The 17332-nt window shown below is 37.3% G+C and overlaps 1 protein-coding gene across 4 annotated transcripts in view; it reads left to right on the top strand.

The window, feature by feature from the left end:
* The window catches only part of FSTL5 (follistatin like 5), a 376421-nt gene that overhangs the window by 100596 nt on the left and 258493 nt on the right, over nt 1–17332 (top strand). For 2 of the 4 annotated variants that reach the window (XM_039700303.1, XM_039700304.1), the window contains exon 2: nt 1835–1883. The gene's annotated coding sequence lies outside the window, so the exon portion shown is untranslated. Of the gene's footprint in view, nt 1–1834; nt 1884–5308; nt 5600–17332 lie in introns of those variants that run through there. The other 2 variants (XM_039700305.1, XM_039700302.1) reach the window with 1 other exon arrangement.

Below are 17332 nucleotides of genomic sequence, written 5' to 3'. Positions count from 1 at the left end.
GATTCTGAAATGTGGAGTATTAGCTCTTTCCCATCCATCAGTGAATACCTTCAGCTATGAAGTTTTCTCATTTGGTTATTTGCTTTAAGTACTACAGTAAAAAGAAGGACTACTCAGAGGAGAAAAAAAAGGCTGAATTAATGTTCTGGTTTAAATCTGTTAGAAAGATTTTTACCCTTTTTACAGGCTTTCTTTGGCATGCAATGCTAAGGTTCCCCAGTAGGTGCCCTAAGAGATCTCTTATAAATGTTATCACTAGGCACTGAAATTGACTGTCTGCAGCTTTCTCTTTGTGTGGAGTTGTTTTGGTTTTGTTTTTTTTTTAATAGATTCTGTATTATCTACTATCGAGTGGTAGTATGCTTTCAGATTTCAACGATAATGAATAATGAAATTATTTGATCCCAAATGAAGCTGAAAAAAGCTAGATGATATGAAATTAAATATTTATCCTCATTGCCTAATTCTTTTCCAATAGTAATTTTTAATGTGGATATTAGTTCTGAAGTATATTATCTCCTTCCTATTTAATCAGTTGTTACTTTATTTTCACAAGATGAGAATGGGGACAATGTCATCTTGTCAGAATCACTATCATTGCAAATCTGCTACACACTAAAATGAATTTATAGCATTTATTTTATTAGACATAATGAAAAAAAATCTACAGCTCTAACCTCAGAGCCTAGGCTTCCCCCCACATGCTCAAAGTCTACATCTGCTATTTTGTGGCATGCATTTGAATTATTTTGATGAATTTCAAAGGTAGGTTCCTTGTGTGTGAACAATAATGCATATTTCTTTTATTTGGGTCCCTTTGGGAGCATTGGCTTTGAGGAGATATGGGGGGAAACCTTAATGTGCCTCTCGCTGTCATTTGGGAGATCTCCTGTGACAGATGGTTGGCACAACCTTTCTCCAAGCCACGAGTAAGCTAATTTTCCTCTCTGCCATTTGCCAGTGTCTGTCATTCTGGTGCTCACGATGCCCTGCTGTTATCAAAGCGCCAGTCCAGGTCTCAGTGCATTTCTTGTGCTTTTTGTTCAGGACTGAGTTTATAGTGGATGCACTATCACCTTTCATTAAAACATTGGACAGACATTGAATGAATTAGACCAGTGGAAAATGAGGGAAAGATGCATGTGTCCAAACTTCACGCTGTGTGTGTCTGTGAGAGAGATCTGGAGGATTATTCATGCTATCTCATATCAGAGCATCCTGAGAGTTCCTTTGCTGTCATTGACTTCAAGCTAATCAATGATCTTCACTAGTAACAGCTGCACTGAAGGGGCAGCTGTTGTCATCAAATAAAAGAGGAATAATTTGTTAAGAAGAAATGGAAATTGAATCCTACCAAGGGCAATGCTTTGGACTGTATATTTTGAAATAAGATTTCATTATTGTTAGAATTTATCATGCCTAAAACCATTTTTGACATTAAGCTACAAATATAATTGTGCTTAAAGTGTTGCATATTCTTCATTCAAAGACAAAAAGAATTATTTTTTTGGTTTTTTAGTCTGTCTTACCACATTGATACTGTTGTGTAGTTTGGGACAACAAATTAATTAATTAACAATTAGTAGTATCAGATATTAATATCCTAAAATTTTGGTAAATATTAATGGGAATGCTTTTCAATTCATGTGTTTGATAGGTCACAGAAAAATAACTTTTTTTTATTGAACTTGCAGGTGGTATTAGTAGTATCAGATATTAATATCCTAAATTTTTTGGGAATAATAATAATAATACCCTAAATATTAATGGGAATGCTTTTCATATGTTTAAAGATAGATCACAGAAAAATAATTTTTTTTTATTGAACTTGCAGGTGGCGAGGGGTACCAAGCCACACAGAAGTCACTGGAATAATCTAAAGAGTAAGTAACGAGGCAAGTTTGTAAAATATCCTATTTTTGTCCCTTACTGATTATTAACACAAAATCCCAAGCACAAATTTAAAAAAAAAAAAAAAAAAAAAACAGGTGGCGAGGGGTACCAAGCCACACAGAAGTCACTGGAATAATCTAAAGAGTAAGTAACGAGGCAAGTTTGTAAAATATCCTATTTTTGTCCCTTACTGATTATTAACACAAAATCCCAAGCACAAATAATTAAAAAAAAAAAAAAAAAAGAATAAGTTGTGTTAGAAGTGCTAGTGGTAAAAAAGCCAAGAGAAGTAAAACTAATTACTTCTGAAAAACTTTTCTTACTCTCTAATTCTGCATTCATTTTGGGTGCAATGATGTTTACAAGGAACATAACTCCTCCTCCAGACTCTTTTGCAGTAGAAAAAGGCACAAATTAGTCAAAGAAAGTGACTATTGTTCTAACTTCAGTATGTTTGGAGAGGCTGTGAAGTGTAAGAGCAAATGTTCTGGACTGTCCTGGTTTTTGACTGCTAACTGGAGTTAAACCACAGCATGGACAATACTGAATAGGTTGTTAAAACTTTTATAATCTATTATTTGCATTAACTTCCCTTTAATATATTGAGACTTTGATCTTCTCTTTGTCTTGCATAAAACCTCCTGCTGTATCAGATATTATATTAAGCAGCATCTCATAAATACAAAATACAGAATCTTTATTAATAATATCTATATTCTAAACAAACATAAACCAGCTTTGAAGTTCTTCTGTGTTCCTTATCTTTACAAGAAAATGCCAGTACTTACTGGATGTGTTCTCTGCCCAATGGCAAATGCTTCAAATATAGTAATTGGGGTAGAAAATGTAAAAACCAGGCATAATTGATTGTCAAGCATATGGGGCTCAGGAATACACCAAACAGAAAACTGTCTGGCATGTTATGTGGGATGTGCCAGATACGATCATAAAGTATCCAAATTAGGATTATGGAAATCAGAAATATACTACTAAGCAGCAATAGTCTCTCTGGAGTAGCAATTAATTATTAGGCACAGAATAAGAGCTTCACTGCAATAATATGTATTGGTCTGCATTACATCCAATAAAGGAATATCCTAGTCACTCTACAGATGAAAGTGTTTGAGCTGCAAAGTGATGATGTAATGTATGGGACACAAAACAATAACAATTTAAAAAATCATTCACATATTTCGTGTGTGAGTGTAAGAACGTATCCAACAATGTATAAAATGGAGCTCATAAATAATATTCATTAAGCAGAAGACAGAAAGATGTCAGGATGTGAATGAACCAAATTTATTTTTCAACTATGGTCTATAGCTGATACACATCTAAATTAGAGGAAAAATTAGAAAATATGTATATGCTAAAAATACATTGAATTAACTTTAACTAAATATGTGCTTTTAAATTGAATACCTCAATGAGTTCACAAAGAATAAAGACACATATAATCAGATAAACACACTCAGAAATGCAAGAATGTCAAGATACCTTAATGTATCACACAATTATATAATTATTTACACTGACATTTAGTAACTCTTGTGCAAGTCCTCACAAGATACAGAGATTTTCAGAAGTTCTGAGGGTGTTTCATATGCTAGTTTGAGGATTCATTGTCTACTAATTTGCAAAGCTAACCAGTAAGTTATGATACGTCAGACCTTGCATAATTTGACCGGCTTCCCAGCTACTTCAATAATTGGGTTATATAAAACATCTACGTAATTGTTGATTGTTTCATGTACTTTCATAATGGCAAAGGAGAATGGATGAACAAGGTCCCTATTCATCCTCACAACATTTCAACTTCCCCTCCGTTTTGAACAAGCCACTTTGGGGTTTAACTCTGTCCCAGGAGAGTTTCTGGTGCAGCTGTGCAAGTAGACTCAGTGTCAATGTACTCAGTGTCAAAAATTGTCCTTAAGTAGTGCAATTATATTGTCTGTACTTTGCAAAAAAACTGAGAGGGCTTAAGAGAAAAATGAGAAGTAAAATAATAGGGTTTCATAAATGCAACCCAGATGCCAGACAAGCTGCCTTCATGATAACTGGCAATTAGAAAGGGTTGGGTCAATGAAAGTCTGCTTTATTTGGCTTTACACTCTACACTTTGTGTGTCGAAGTTAATCATCTTCCTTCTTGCAGTGCAGTGACCTAATTATCAGTCCAGTAAGAACTCCCTCAAAAAATAGTAATAAGCTAATGCAATCCAACTGTCCTGTTTTATTATTTCCTATGTAAACTAGTTCTGGTTTTAGGTATGGTATTTACCATACCTAGAACTATTTATTTTTGTTTCTTACTTCGTGTTCATTTCACATGTAGACACAAGTGTAATTAACCTAGAAAGCTGATGTACGTCAGAGCAGCTGACCTCTGTCTGGCTTTACCCTAGCCATGGGTGATTTAAAGACAGTTTAATACTTTAATCTGTAACGTATTTCCCAAAAGGCACGAAGCAGGTAACCTACAATGGCATGAGGAGTAGATACTTAATTTTCATAATGATTTCACATTGAAGATGAAAGAGCTACTCCTCAAAAGTGGTGGAATGGATAGTAAATTAATTTAAAAGTAATAAATCAGATAACTAAAACTGTTATCTCACAATAAAGCAGTTTCAAGTGAGACTTCAAAATACTGTTTCTCTGCTTAACTTCACATAAATATATCTCTAAGTTTTTAGGTGATTAGTTTCCAGTTGGATTTTTTGTTTTGATTATTCCCGTTCATCCAAAGGTACCTCTTCTTGTGCTTATAAACGGAGCATGTAATTAACGGTCTTATCTCAAGGTGATTTCTTTTTCCCCTTATGTTTGGCATAACTAAATAAGATTCTCAATCATGCAGCCATGTTTCTGGCAAGGGTTACCAGGGACCTCTACCTCGGCATTCAAGAACCTCAATCTGGTGTAGGCACCAGGGCTTACCGACACAGGTGTGCAAAGCCCCCAGCATACCTGAGCTTTGATATATTGATATATTAAAGCTTATGAATATTGCATAACAACCCCTGCTTGGAAGACGCCGGCACAACACCCCTCTGTGCTCCAGGGGGGAGTTCCTGGCTGCTCCACAGCAGTTGCCCCGCTCGCTGGCCATCCGCCCGGGCGCTGGGTGCCGCCGCCCGGGCCAGGGCTCTGCGCGCACCGCGGGGAGTGCGGCCAAAGGCAGCGGGGCCACGGCGCTGCGGAGGGGAAGCCGAGGGAGGGATTCGGTGACCTCCGCAGGGAACCCCATCGGCGAGAAGCGCTGGGGCAACTCGAGACGTCCCACCCGGCCGGCCCGTAGGAAAACGCACCAAAGCAGAAGAGGGAGGCGGCGGGCAGCGAAGCGCAAGTTTGGGAGCCCGCCCGGCGCAGGGGGCGGCGCGGGGGCGGTGCGAGCGGCGCGGCGGGCNGCTGCTGTCCGCGCCGCGCCCGGTGCTGAAGGGCGCCCGCCGCCTCCCCGCGGCGCCTCGGGCCGCGGAGCCTCCCGCGCCTGCTCCCGCCGGGAAGCGCCTGCCGGGAGCTGCGCCCGCTTTGCCCCGGAGCAGCCGCTCGCTCGCTCGCTCACCGGATCGCGGCGGAGCCGCTTGTGGCTTTGTTAAAGGGAGAAGAAGTGCTCCTCTCTTTGCGATTTACAAGAGGACCCGTCGAGCTGGGTGTTTTGTGCTGTTTTTTTTAAACCTTGTGGATTTTAGTGACTCTTGGACAAGGTAAGCAGCAATGCCAATATATAGACACGCACACGTACGTATTTTTCGTGTAAATGGTAGCGGGGTGCTGGGTGGGATGGAGGAGCCGGCAATTAAAGGCAGAGCAAAGTTGGAAGCTTGGTAGTGCTTAGGTCAGGGTAGGGGCAAGACTTGGAAAAAGGGTGCAGCTTTCGGTGAAAAGGGCTCCATAAACAAAAGATTAATCTGAGTGAAAAGTTCCAGGCTTGTTTTTATTGAAAACTGGCTCTCAGCGTAATTTTGAAATGGTTGAAAATGTTTTATATTAGGAATCTTGAGTATTATAGAAAGATCTCAAAAGACATTGCAGAGCCTACTTTGTATAAAAAGCCATTTGGGGGGACTAGAGAAGCTCTGGTTGATTCTGTCTGGGGGAGGACAGGATATGTGAGGTCATTCTGGGAAGTAGAGAGTAAAGACGGAATTAAAGAGGATTTAAAATCATAGCCGCATGTTGCTCTGTGTTCTTGTGCGTGCCTGTATCCGTGTGTGCCAGAAGGACAGTGATACCCTGTTACTTGACAAACAATTCAGCACTGTAACGCTGTCAACTTGGGAAGCAGCACCTTTATGAAAGGCATCATCACCACCTCTGCCTCCAAGGTCAATGTGGGATGTGTGTGTCTGTGAAAGTCGTGAATTTTTGTCCTTTGATGTTGGCTGAACGTCAGGCCTGCTCCCAGGCTGCAACTAGGTGTAAATGAGAATCTTGGATTCAATAATACTGTATAATGTTGCACTTGTAGGACTGCTGTTGTCAGTAATTGAATAGAACTGAGAAGTGTGGGCAGATGTCTTTTTTTTCTGGCAGTGTTTAACATTTTGTGAGCTTGGTGCGGAGCTCTGCTTCACAGAGGAGTTTGCTGCTGCTTCAGTGAGTTGTCAGAGTTGTGCACATGCAGAGCTCAGTGCTACACAGGGATTTCTGCACACACGGAGCTCAGCGCCATGCAGTGACTTCTGCACACGCAGAGCTGAGCACCACGCAGGGCTGTCTGTCTGAGATTAAGGCAGATTCCAGAGGGAATAAGCTGCTGCTGCTGCTAGCCAGTGCTACTGAGATAACTGAACAGAATAAACAGGCAAATGAGGTCCCCACCTTGTGTTTTTAGGATTATGTAGCACTTCATACTCTTTGGGTTGTGATGAATTTTCTTAGGAATTGGGACCTAAACCACAAGTGTTTCTCTACGCAGATCCCCTGCACAGGTGCTAGCAGTTGTAGTAGCTGTGAACATAAAGTAACTTTTGTTGATTGGATGATTGGATGAAGCTGATGAAAGGCAACTGCTTCTTAGTATTGTAGCATTTTTTTACTCCTGCATCATTTCCTTAATGTTAAGATGGGTTCTTTTGCTGAGTGTTTGTATCAGCTGGAATATAAAGATAACCATCAGGCAGCAGCACAGAGCTACTGATGAGTAAAGTTTAAAGCTAGAAAAATGAGGAGAAAGTAGCTCAGACAGCCAAGACTTTCATTGCATTTGGATAGAATTAGGAAATATGTTTTTATTGTTCTCTCCCCAGTCATAAAACAGCTCTCTTCTTCCTCTCTCAATAGTAGGGAATGAAAGTTTATTACGTAGGACTAGTTGCAAGCCTCATTAGTGGTCTATCCATCAGCTAAGACAGCTTTTATCATCTGTCATTGACATGAATATTGATTTGCTTTGAAATATTCTGATATAATTTTAAATGATGTCTTTTAAGATATGGAGATTCAAGATGCTTACTTTTTGAAGTAGACACTACAAAATTCTTTTGAAAAAGTTGTGAAACATGTGGTGCAGATGTTACAATAATACTGAAGGGGAAAAAGACCCACAACATTGCAACCCAAACCCACTAATTATATATATAAAATTTTAATGTTTATACAGGGTCTGAATCTGCAAATCACTGTTCACTTGAGTGGTCTCTATTCATATACATAATCTTTTTCCAGTTAACAGGACTATCTCCATCATTACATGATTAAAAGTCATTGACCTTTCTGAGAGCAGTCATTTTACCAGCATAAATCAGATTATAAACTTTGATACTAAGACATTAATTCTGTGCTTTTAAATTTATATCTGGTTGTTTTTTCTATGTAATATTTTGCCTTCATTTGTATTAGGTTGACTTATTTGATAAATCATGTTAAAGAAATGGGTATTTGAAATGATACATATACTCTGAAGGAGATAAAATGGCACTGCTATTTTTCAACAAAATGGTGTTCTAAATATATGTATACATTATGTGTGGTCCATAGCCATTTTGGTCATTGGTTCTAACTAGAAGAAGTCTGTCTGCAGTGTCTGCAGTATGCTTGTTCAAGCATATTTGTAAACTTGTAAGAATATAATTTTCTATAATGTGCAGTTCCAAGTCCTTTATCAACATCACACAGAAGTTGTTAATGACTTGACCAACCACCTGACTGCAGAACTAATGTGAAATCAGGGAGGAGTTTGGTTACAAAACCAGGATTTAGAGAAAATTCGGTTTTAAAGAGCTACTTTATGGACCCTTCTTAAGCTGACCAACATACACAGGTGTGCATATGAGGGCACGCACTTAAAACTATTGAAAATATCAACACATGCACAACCCTGTCAGGGCTCCAAAGCTCACTTTTTCCAGTGGATCAGTTGGTTATTTCGTGGTTTAAGGCCTTTGACAGCAAATGCTGACTGGTCAAAGCCCAAATATTCTGGTTGCTCTCTTCTAGGTGTGTTCTAGATCTACCGAATCATGTCAGTTTTTCATCCTGTTTCTATTTGTGTGAGTTTATCCAGAAATCCTCACTCTTTCTTTAAAAGTAATATCCAATCTTAGACTGAAAGAACTGATACAACCACAAAAATTACATCTTTTAAAAATACCAAACTTTTATTTTTCTTAGAGAAATGCATGCTGTCCCAAACTGTAACTTCATATAACTTTTCAGAAAATACAAATTTTGTGTCACTCTTCTCTTTTAGAGACTATAAAATAATATTAAAAACAAAGCTCTGCTCAGGTTTGTTAGTTTGAAATCTAAAGATGGAGCTCCAATAGGAATAGTTCTGCCATTCAGCAGATCTGAACTTGACTTTGAGGTCTCAAAGGTAAGAGGTCAAGTGAAGTTTCAGAAGTAATTTCTGATTATTTTTCTCCAGACTGGCAAATATTATGGGATAGTTGTTGACACTAAATACTGCTGAAGTGAATCACTGGCTCAAGGGGGAGCAGTGACTCAAATGCCACTCTTGACTTTGTTCTACAATTTTTCTAAGCAAAAGCAGGACCATGTTCGTTAACCATTCATTGTAGCTTGGTCTGTTATGCTACATAACTTTAAAATAAATAGATTAGCAAGTTTTGTGTAAATCTGTTTAATCCTGTTTTTTTAGTTCAAGCTTTTTTTTTTTAACCTTCTGAAGCATAGGGAATAGCTGTCAGCAAATGAAAAGACTGTAAACTTGTTTGCATATGATATTATACATATTTAATACAGCGTGCTTTTCCCTGACTCTTGGTAGACAGAAGAGACAACAATTTTATTTTATCAGAAGAGCAGAAAATCAAATATTTTCTCTGTAGCAAAGAGACATTGAGAAAGCTGTGGGCTGACCAAGAACAGTGGTTGTCTGGCCCCTTTGAAAATAGTGCTATGTGAAATTCCTGCCAACACCTCCAATATCAAGGGTTACTACTGCCTAGGAAAAATATTCAGGAGAAATCAAACCCACAGCTTAATCTCTTCTGTAGTATTTTACAAGTACTTTACTTAGGTTTTGTGTTGAGTAACCTCTAGTTACAAAGTTCTGGTAGGTTGTGTTCCTTTCTAGCAGTTGCATTTGTTAACAGATGTGTCTTCATTTGGGTGGCCAGTGCAGCTCAAGGAATTACTGCACACCTATTGTTGCAGAAGAACTTCAAAAAGGCTCTCTAATTGCTGTTATCTTTCTTTTCCTCTATGCTATTGTTACTTCTGTTTGTATTGGCTAAATATATTGGCCAAGAGAGGTTGCTGTGGTTTTGCCAGGCATGATTCCCTACCAAGTGGGAAAGAGAATGACTGGAAATGTGTTATTTGTTATCAGTTTTTTGCTTTATTTGATAGCAACCTTTATGCAGGTATTTACAACTTCTGTCCTAGAAATTATTATGGTAAGTCTTTTCAATTATGCACTCTTTATACCATGCATTATGTAAAATTAGTGGTGAATTATTTGGCTGCATTGCTGAGTCCTGCAAATCTTAAGAAAATAAGTTCTAAAGAGTTAATTGAGGGGAGAGTTGGCAATGCGTGCAGTGATTGCTTGAAGTAGGTTGAAGTTCACAATTTATTTGCATTTGAATTTACTGAGGTTTGTGTCCAGCAGTGCTTTTCAGAGCAGACTTCAGAAAGACTTTTTTTGTGCAATAAAGTACTTGAAAATATTAGATGGAGGATGAAGGATACTTAAAATACTTCTTTCTTTTCCTGACAGAGAGAGCTTTCTTCTCATTTTATTCCAAGTGAGGCTTATTGTAATCTGAAATATTTTTACCACTGAATAGGCAGTCTTGTGGTAAAAACCACTATCATTTTCACATCAGCATATTAAAAACTTTCTGAAAGTATTTTTAGTTCCTTCATAAGAAATTTCCTAATATCTGCAAAACGAAACAGTCATTTGAATGTAGCTCATAACTTTAATCAGATAAAAAACTTATTCATTACTAAAAATACTCTTTTATTAAATGATAAGAACTTCTAGATTATTACTGTACACACTTTTGCTTCCATTAGGAAATAAAGTATTTTAGAGGCTTTCTGCATGTAACTCTGAACTGTACAAAGGTTCTCTACTGTGTTTTTGTTATTATAACAGACTTTTGTCCTCCTAAATGATATGTAAATCATTATCTGCACTTAAACAAATTAATGAGCAATAAAACAAAAACACATAGAAAATTCTTACGTGATAAGCAGTAGAAATAAACTTTGTTTTCAATGAGCTTGCAGATTATGATTTGTTTCAATGTACAGCATTTCAAGTTCTATTTCTTTCATGTATTTCCTTTTGTAAGCTTTATTTAAAACACCACTATAACTGATAATATATGCTGTTTATGGGTTTTATTAAATTTTGTTTTAAATGATTGCTGGGAAAGAGAAACCAAAGCAATTTTATATCATTCTGATAGATCAATGGAAATCTTGATTCATATGCAAAAGTGGTCAAAAGAATAAGTGCAACCTTTGATTCTGTTACAGCATGAATATAGTGCACTAGTGTTACAATTATTTATGTTGGTGAGGATTGTATTTGGTGGCAGTCAAGGCCCCCTAGTGAAAGTGAGGAACATGCAAGGTTCAAACACTTTTAGTATATATTCAGAAAAGACTAGTATCTGCTTTCTAGGACAAATTGTAGCGCAATGGAAAGCTAAATGCACATGAATGAATGACTAATATTCACAAATATCTGTGGTTTAGAGTTGTAGTAGTCCAAATTTTTATTCATAGAGCAGAAAATTGCCTATTGTACCTAAATAAAAGAAGAGATGCACTTTGTTAATTTTGAAAATGATTTTGCATTTATATTTTAAGAGAATTATTTTGTCACATTTTGGAGAGGTTTTTGTTCCTTTCACATCATCATTTGTAGCAGTGTCTAATTTTTCCCTCCTAAGGGTCTCTTTTGAGTCTTAAATCAACAAAAAGCAGGTGTTTTTGTAAGACGTGACATTTGTACAACATCTTGGTTAACTATTCACCTTTTATGAGCGATTTGAGACCTAAAAGAAATCTGAGATCAGGTACCTTTGTTAAAGGCAGATTTTCTCAGTGTTTTACAAATGTTCCTCAGGTCTGAGAGGTGAATGCTCAAAAAATTCTCTGAAAGACAGTATCACTTCTGAATATTGGCTCAGTTACCTCTGTGGTATTCATTAAAGTGCAAAATCTGATATTATCAAGGAAGGAATGTTTTGGGTTGGAAGGGATCTTAGAGATCATCTTGTTCCAGCCCCCTGCCATGGGAAAGGACGCTTTCCACTAGGCCAGGGCGCTCAAAGTTCATCTGGCCTTGAACACTTCCAGGGCTTGGAACATCCACAGCTTCTCTGGGCAAGCTGTGTGTCAACACCCTCATAGTGAAGAATTTCCTCCTAATAGTGAACACTTCCAGGGCTTGGAACATCCACAGCTTCTCTGGGCAAGCTGTGTCAACCCTCTCATAGTGAAGAATTTCCTCCTAATATATAATCTAAAACTTCTCTCAGTTTAAAGTTATTCTCCCTCATCCTATCACTACATGGCCTTGTAAAATGTACCTCTTCATCTTTTGTGCAGGGCCCCTTTAGGTGCTGGGAGGCCTCAGTGTGGTCTCCCTGGGATCTTCTCTTCTGCAGCCTGAACAGCCCCAGATCTCTGAGCCTGGAGAGGTGCTCCAGCCCTCTGGTCATCTTGGTGGCCCTCCTCCAGGCTTGCTCCAACAGGGCCGCATCCTTAAGCTGGGGTTCTCAGAGCTGGATGCAGTACTCCAGCTGGGGTCTCACAGAACAGAATGGAGGGGGAGGATCACCACCCTTGGCTTTCTGTCCACAATTCCTTTGCCACAGCCCAAGATTTTCTGTGCTCCAAGTGCACATTGCTGAGTGATGTTGAACTTCTTGTAAACCAGCACCCCCAAGTCCTTCTCACCAGGGATGTTCTCAATCTATTCTCCACCCAACCTTTATTTGTACTTGGGATTGCCATGACCCAGGTGCAGGACCTTGTGCTTGGCCTTGTTGACCTTGAAGAGTTTTGCACAGTCCCATCTCACCAGCCTGTCCAGACCCCTCTGGATGGCATCCTTTCCTCTAGTGTGTTGACTAGACCACGCAGCATGAAGTCCTTGGCTAACTTGCTGATGATGCACTCCATTACACTGTGCATGTCACTGACAGAGATGTTAAGTAGTGCCAGTCCCAATACCAACCCCTGAGGAATGCCACTTATTACTGGTCTCCACTTGGATATTGAGCCACTGACCACAGCACTGAGGGTCTGACCATCCAGCCAATTCCTCATCCGCTGAGTGGTCAATGCATCAACTCCATGTCTCTCTAGTTTAGATAAAAGAATTAAATTAAATTTAAATTAAATTTAGTTATCTTTTTAAAAGTAGCATCTTATTTTGACAGTGAGCCCTTCTTTTCTCTCTGCTCTGTTTCAAGATGGAAACATAAGTTCATCTCATAATCAGTTTTTGCAGTGGAAAGGCCACAGAGAAAGAAGAGAAGCCCATTATGCCAGTACTTTGGGTTTGTCCTTGTCAAGTGGAATTAAGTTGCACAGATCCTCCCTCTCCTTGCAACAGCCAAGGTTAGCCATAACCTCAGCTTCAGTGAGAAATTGATGTTTTTAATCTTGAGGGCTGATTTTTAAGTTGAAATACAGTTCATCACAGAGCTGCTCTTCCATATTATCAAGTACTTTGATGGAGAGAAAATTCTTACTTAAAATAAACTACGAGACACAGCACCAGGTTAAGATAGTTTGAAGACTGATTATATTTTTCATTTATATCCTGTGCTTTTTAAGGTGAATGAATCTTAGCTAGTATATTGGAGAGCTAAAATACTATTTTTTAAAATTGTTGGTCCTCTAACTTATATTTCTAGCTTTCATTTGTACTATCTTTATATTCTCATGTAATTCAGAATCCCAGTGATAATTAGTGCTATGGTAGTATTTTAACACAAAAAATATAGTTCTCTTTTAGATTTTTTGCTATTTGCTCAAGACTGATTTTGCTAAACAGTAATATTCTGTAGAATTTTTTCCTAGACCTAGATGCATGGGCTGATTTAGTTGTTTCCTTAGGACACTGAAAGAGAAAACCATCATTAGCATCACTCCTGAGATTTAACTTTTGTACAATGTTAATTATTTTTTTTAACTGGAGACAATTTTGCTAGTGGATTTAAACTGTGCTGCTTAGCTATAGTTGCATTTTAGTCTACTGTCTAATAATAGGCTGATTCTTTTATTCTATGCTTGGAGAAATATTTGAACATTCTACATTTGTATGTTCTTGGGGCAGTCAGCAGGGTGGGGAGAGGTTTTCTGCACCTTGGAGGTTGCATTTGAAACATTAGTAGATGGCTTCAAGCATCACATCTTAAAATTAGTGTCCCCAAAAGACTAAAAATCTAATATTTTAATATATTTATATCTTTTATATCTTTTCTATGTGATAGTCACATTCATCTACTGCTCTAGGCTCTCAGTAATCTCTTCCATGCATAAGGAAACTTCTGAAAGGGCTGCTGTGCTTGTCTTTGTACAAATATACATGATATACACATAAATCATTAATAAATCTATACTGAAAATTTGATTTATACTTCCAAAGTCTCAGAAATCCATATAAAAAAATAGCACCCTGCTGTTCTCATGGTTTCTCAGTTAGAACAGCTCTCATATTAATAAAGAGATTTAAATGAAAGTTTGTGATATAATTTGCTGATTCTAATGATTTAGAGTGCTTTTATTAATTTATGTGCTGCATCTGACTCTTCGATGAACAGTGTGAAGTATTATGGCTAATAATTTCAGTTTTATCCTTCTCTGCTTGGCTTTTGAAAGATTCAAAGATTCAGTCTGAGTGAGTCAGACATGTATTTTTTGTAAGCTGGGCATGTTTGTGGAGTTATGAGTAAATGGTGAAAGAAAGCCTAAAGAGCTGATCACGAAGCTCTCAATGGTTAAAAAAATAAGCAAAAAGATTTGTGCTTTTGTTATATTTTCTAGTGAAGAAAGTGAACAGGCAATTGTATGCATAGATGGAAATGCTGAAATTTAAAATTTTTCTTGTTTAAGTGTTGAGAAATAAGAAAAATTTTCCCATTAAGAAAAATGTCTTCATTAAAAGGGTGGTCAGGCATTGAAGCAGGGAAGGGGTTTTGCCACTATCCCTGGAAGTGGTCAAGCAACGTGTGGATGTGTCACTTGGGGACAGTTAGTGGTAAGACAGCTGTGCTGGGCTAAGGGTTGGACTCAATGATGTCAGAAGTTTTTTCCAATGATTAATGATTCAATGATTCTGTTCAGTTGGGGCTCTTCCAAAAAGAGCTGTGAAAAGAGTTGTGATGTTATATATAAGCATTGCAAAAATCATTAATAATTGTGGGGGGGGGTTTCAATATTCAGAGTAAGGACTTATTTTAAACTTCCCATACATCTGAGATTCTTAGCATCTCAGATTATAATTTTGATTTTCAACATCAACTTTCTTATCCCAGCGTGCAGCAGATGGCTTCTGTGGCATATTGATTTGTATCCGTCAACCATGAGACCAATTTTGGTGTTTTAGAGGAAGGAAAATATTTGATATTTTGAGTGATTTTAAAGCATCTGTTTACCGTTTTTCTCTAAAACTGGATTTCTGAGGTTGCCATTGGTAAAGTCAAACAATTTACAAGCCGCAGCAAATTTGGTGGGGGGGAGAGGGGAATCAAGTAGGAAGACCATTTGCTTCAAAGAGTTTACTGCTATCACTCTAATCAATGAATATTTGGAGAAAAGTGTCTTCTCAGCACTTTTTTTCTGTATTTTGACTAGGTTTGTACACCAATAATCATTATGAATTTTTGATTGCTGACCAATGTCAGAGGGATCAGTTCTTTTACAATCATGTAATAACTGCATTGGAATTATTTGTGAGTGGGACAGAAATAAGGATAAGTAATTTCCTTCTATTTCTGGTATTTAGGTCCATCACTAATTATGCATTTTGTTGTTCCTACGTTATCTTTTACATTGGTTTACTTGATCTAATTTTGATAGTAATTTATTTCAAAAAAGGCCAAAAAACCCCAGGGTTTTTTGTGTTAAAGATTGTGTATTTAATTATCTATAACAAGTTGTAACTGTTCATCAAGTAGCCTTTGCATGGAATACAAAATGTCAAGTGTAAGACTTCACAAATTAAAATACCTCTGTAAGGAACTTAAATTGATGCAAAGTGAAATAGAGAAGTGCTACTGAAAAGAGTCAAACTGCTTGAAAATGAATATGCAGTGTGTGTGGAGGTTCAACTAATTTGCAAAGATATGAGGACTAAAAGTGAAACTTCAGAGCTGAAATTTCCTGATTGAAATGAGTGCTTCTAGGCAAAAATATTATTCTGAAGTTTGTTAATCAGTACAAACGGAGGAGAAACAAGCCAGAGAAAGACTTTTCCATGGTAGATATTTTTACAATTTAGTTATTCTTCATAGAAAACTGTGGGGGTTTGGGAGCAGGGAGGGGAGCCAATATTATCACAATGTGGAAATTTCATCTTTAAGTTTTTAAATGTGAAAAAGTACCTTTTAAGAAGTCTTGCTCATAAATTTCTAATTTAGGACATTTCTGAGTTTACCTAGTCTCTTAAGATTATCAAGCATTGGAAGGTTATGCTTTCTAGGAGCTGAACAGTATGAACAGGAGTTGAATCCTGCTACTCTTTTTGGCGTGTATTAACATACGTCTATATCCACAAAAAGACAACTGCTCACAAGTAAAAGGTCCGAATTTGGCAAATCTGGGCTTAAAAAGGGAAGAGTGGAAAGGGAGTGGTAAGTGAAACAAAAAATCTAATAATTTTACATAGAAATTACCAGAAACTTTAGTCTATGCTGTTAAGTATTCTTACAGGGAAGGACTTTAGGGACTGATAAATTTTTTTTCTATTGCTTCATGTTAAGGGACATTGTCATTTTTCTCTTCAGCAGGAATTGAACTTTAGTGTAAGATATTTAGGCAGAGAGCAGAAGCCTTGGACATATTTCACTAGAGAAACTCTTCTTGTTTAGTGGATATCATAGCATCTCTTGGGAGGGAAAACATTGATGAATAATCCTAAACCAGAAGAATATAACTCCTTATCCAACAAAAGAGAATGAAATTCTTTATGTATTTAAGGGAAGTAGCTAGTTCCCTTAAATACACAAAGAAGAAGAAAGGTCTGCAATACCTAAACTGTAACTTTGTAGCTACTTTTCTTTCAGTTTCTAGTGGGAAAAAAAAAAAGGGCAATTACTAGTGGAAAAAGAGAAGAAAAAAATAGTTTTTCTGTGCTCCCAGACTGAAAAGTGGTATGGTTACATTTACATTAATATTATCATAGCAAATTTGCATCAGTGAAAATATGAGGATAAATCAGACACCATATGTGCAGCTCCACACTTAATTACTAGACGAACACTTCTGTAATGAAGATTATGGTATTGTTTTGAAATTTACATCCTCCTTTTTTTCCTTGCATGCATGTTATTTCTGGCCATCTGCAGCAAATATTATTAAATTAGAACCAGTGAGCAAATCTAACAACAGAAAACTATTAATGGCAAAATCAGTATTACTAAAGAATTGTCCAAAATTTCTGGATGTTCATGAAGGGCTGTTATGACCAGAAAATCACCCTAAAAACTAGAATGCTGTTCTAGGATGGTATTTACAATAGATAAAATAATGGATAATTGAGAGTCACAATAGCACAAAAGTCTTCTATTTTGTTGTGGGATTCTTGGTTATGTTTATTGTCAAAACAATGTAAGAGATATACTGATGTACTAAGCTTGCTTAAACAAAGCCTGTAAGTTATATTTTAGATAAGTTGATTGAAAGTTTGTGTTCGCTTTGATGTAACTGGGCAAGTAAAGCTATGATCAGAGAATAAGATGTGCAATTTCACTTCGTAGCTAAATCGATTAACAGTGTTA

The sequence above is a fragment of the Passer montanus genome, unplaced genomic scaffold (assembly GCF_014805655.1).
Source record: "Passer montanus isolate IOZ18808 unplaced genomic scaffold, ASM1480565v1 scaffold14, whole genome shotgun sequence".
Lineage (NCBI taxonomy): Eukaryota > Metazoa > Chordata > Aves > Passeriformes > Passeridae > Passer > Passer montanus.
The sequence above is the reverse complement of the archived record's forward strand: the minus strand, read 5'-3'. Positions and strand labels throughout refer to the sequence as shown.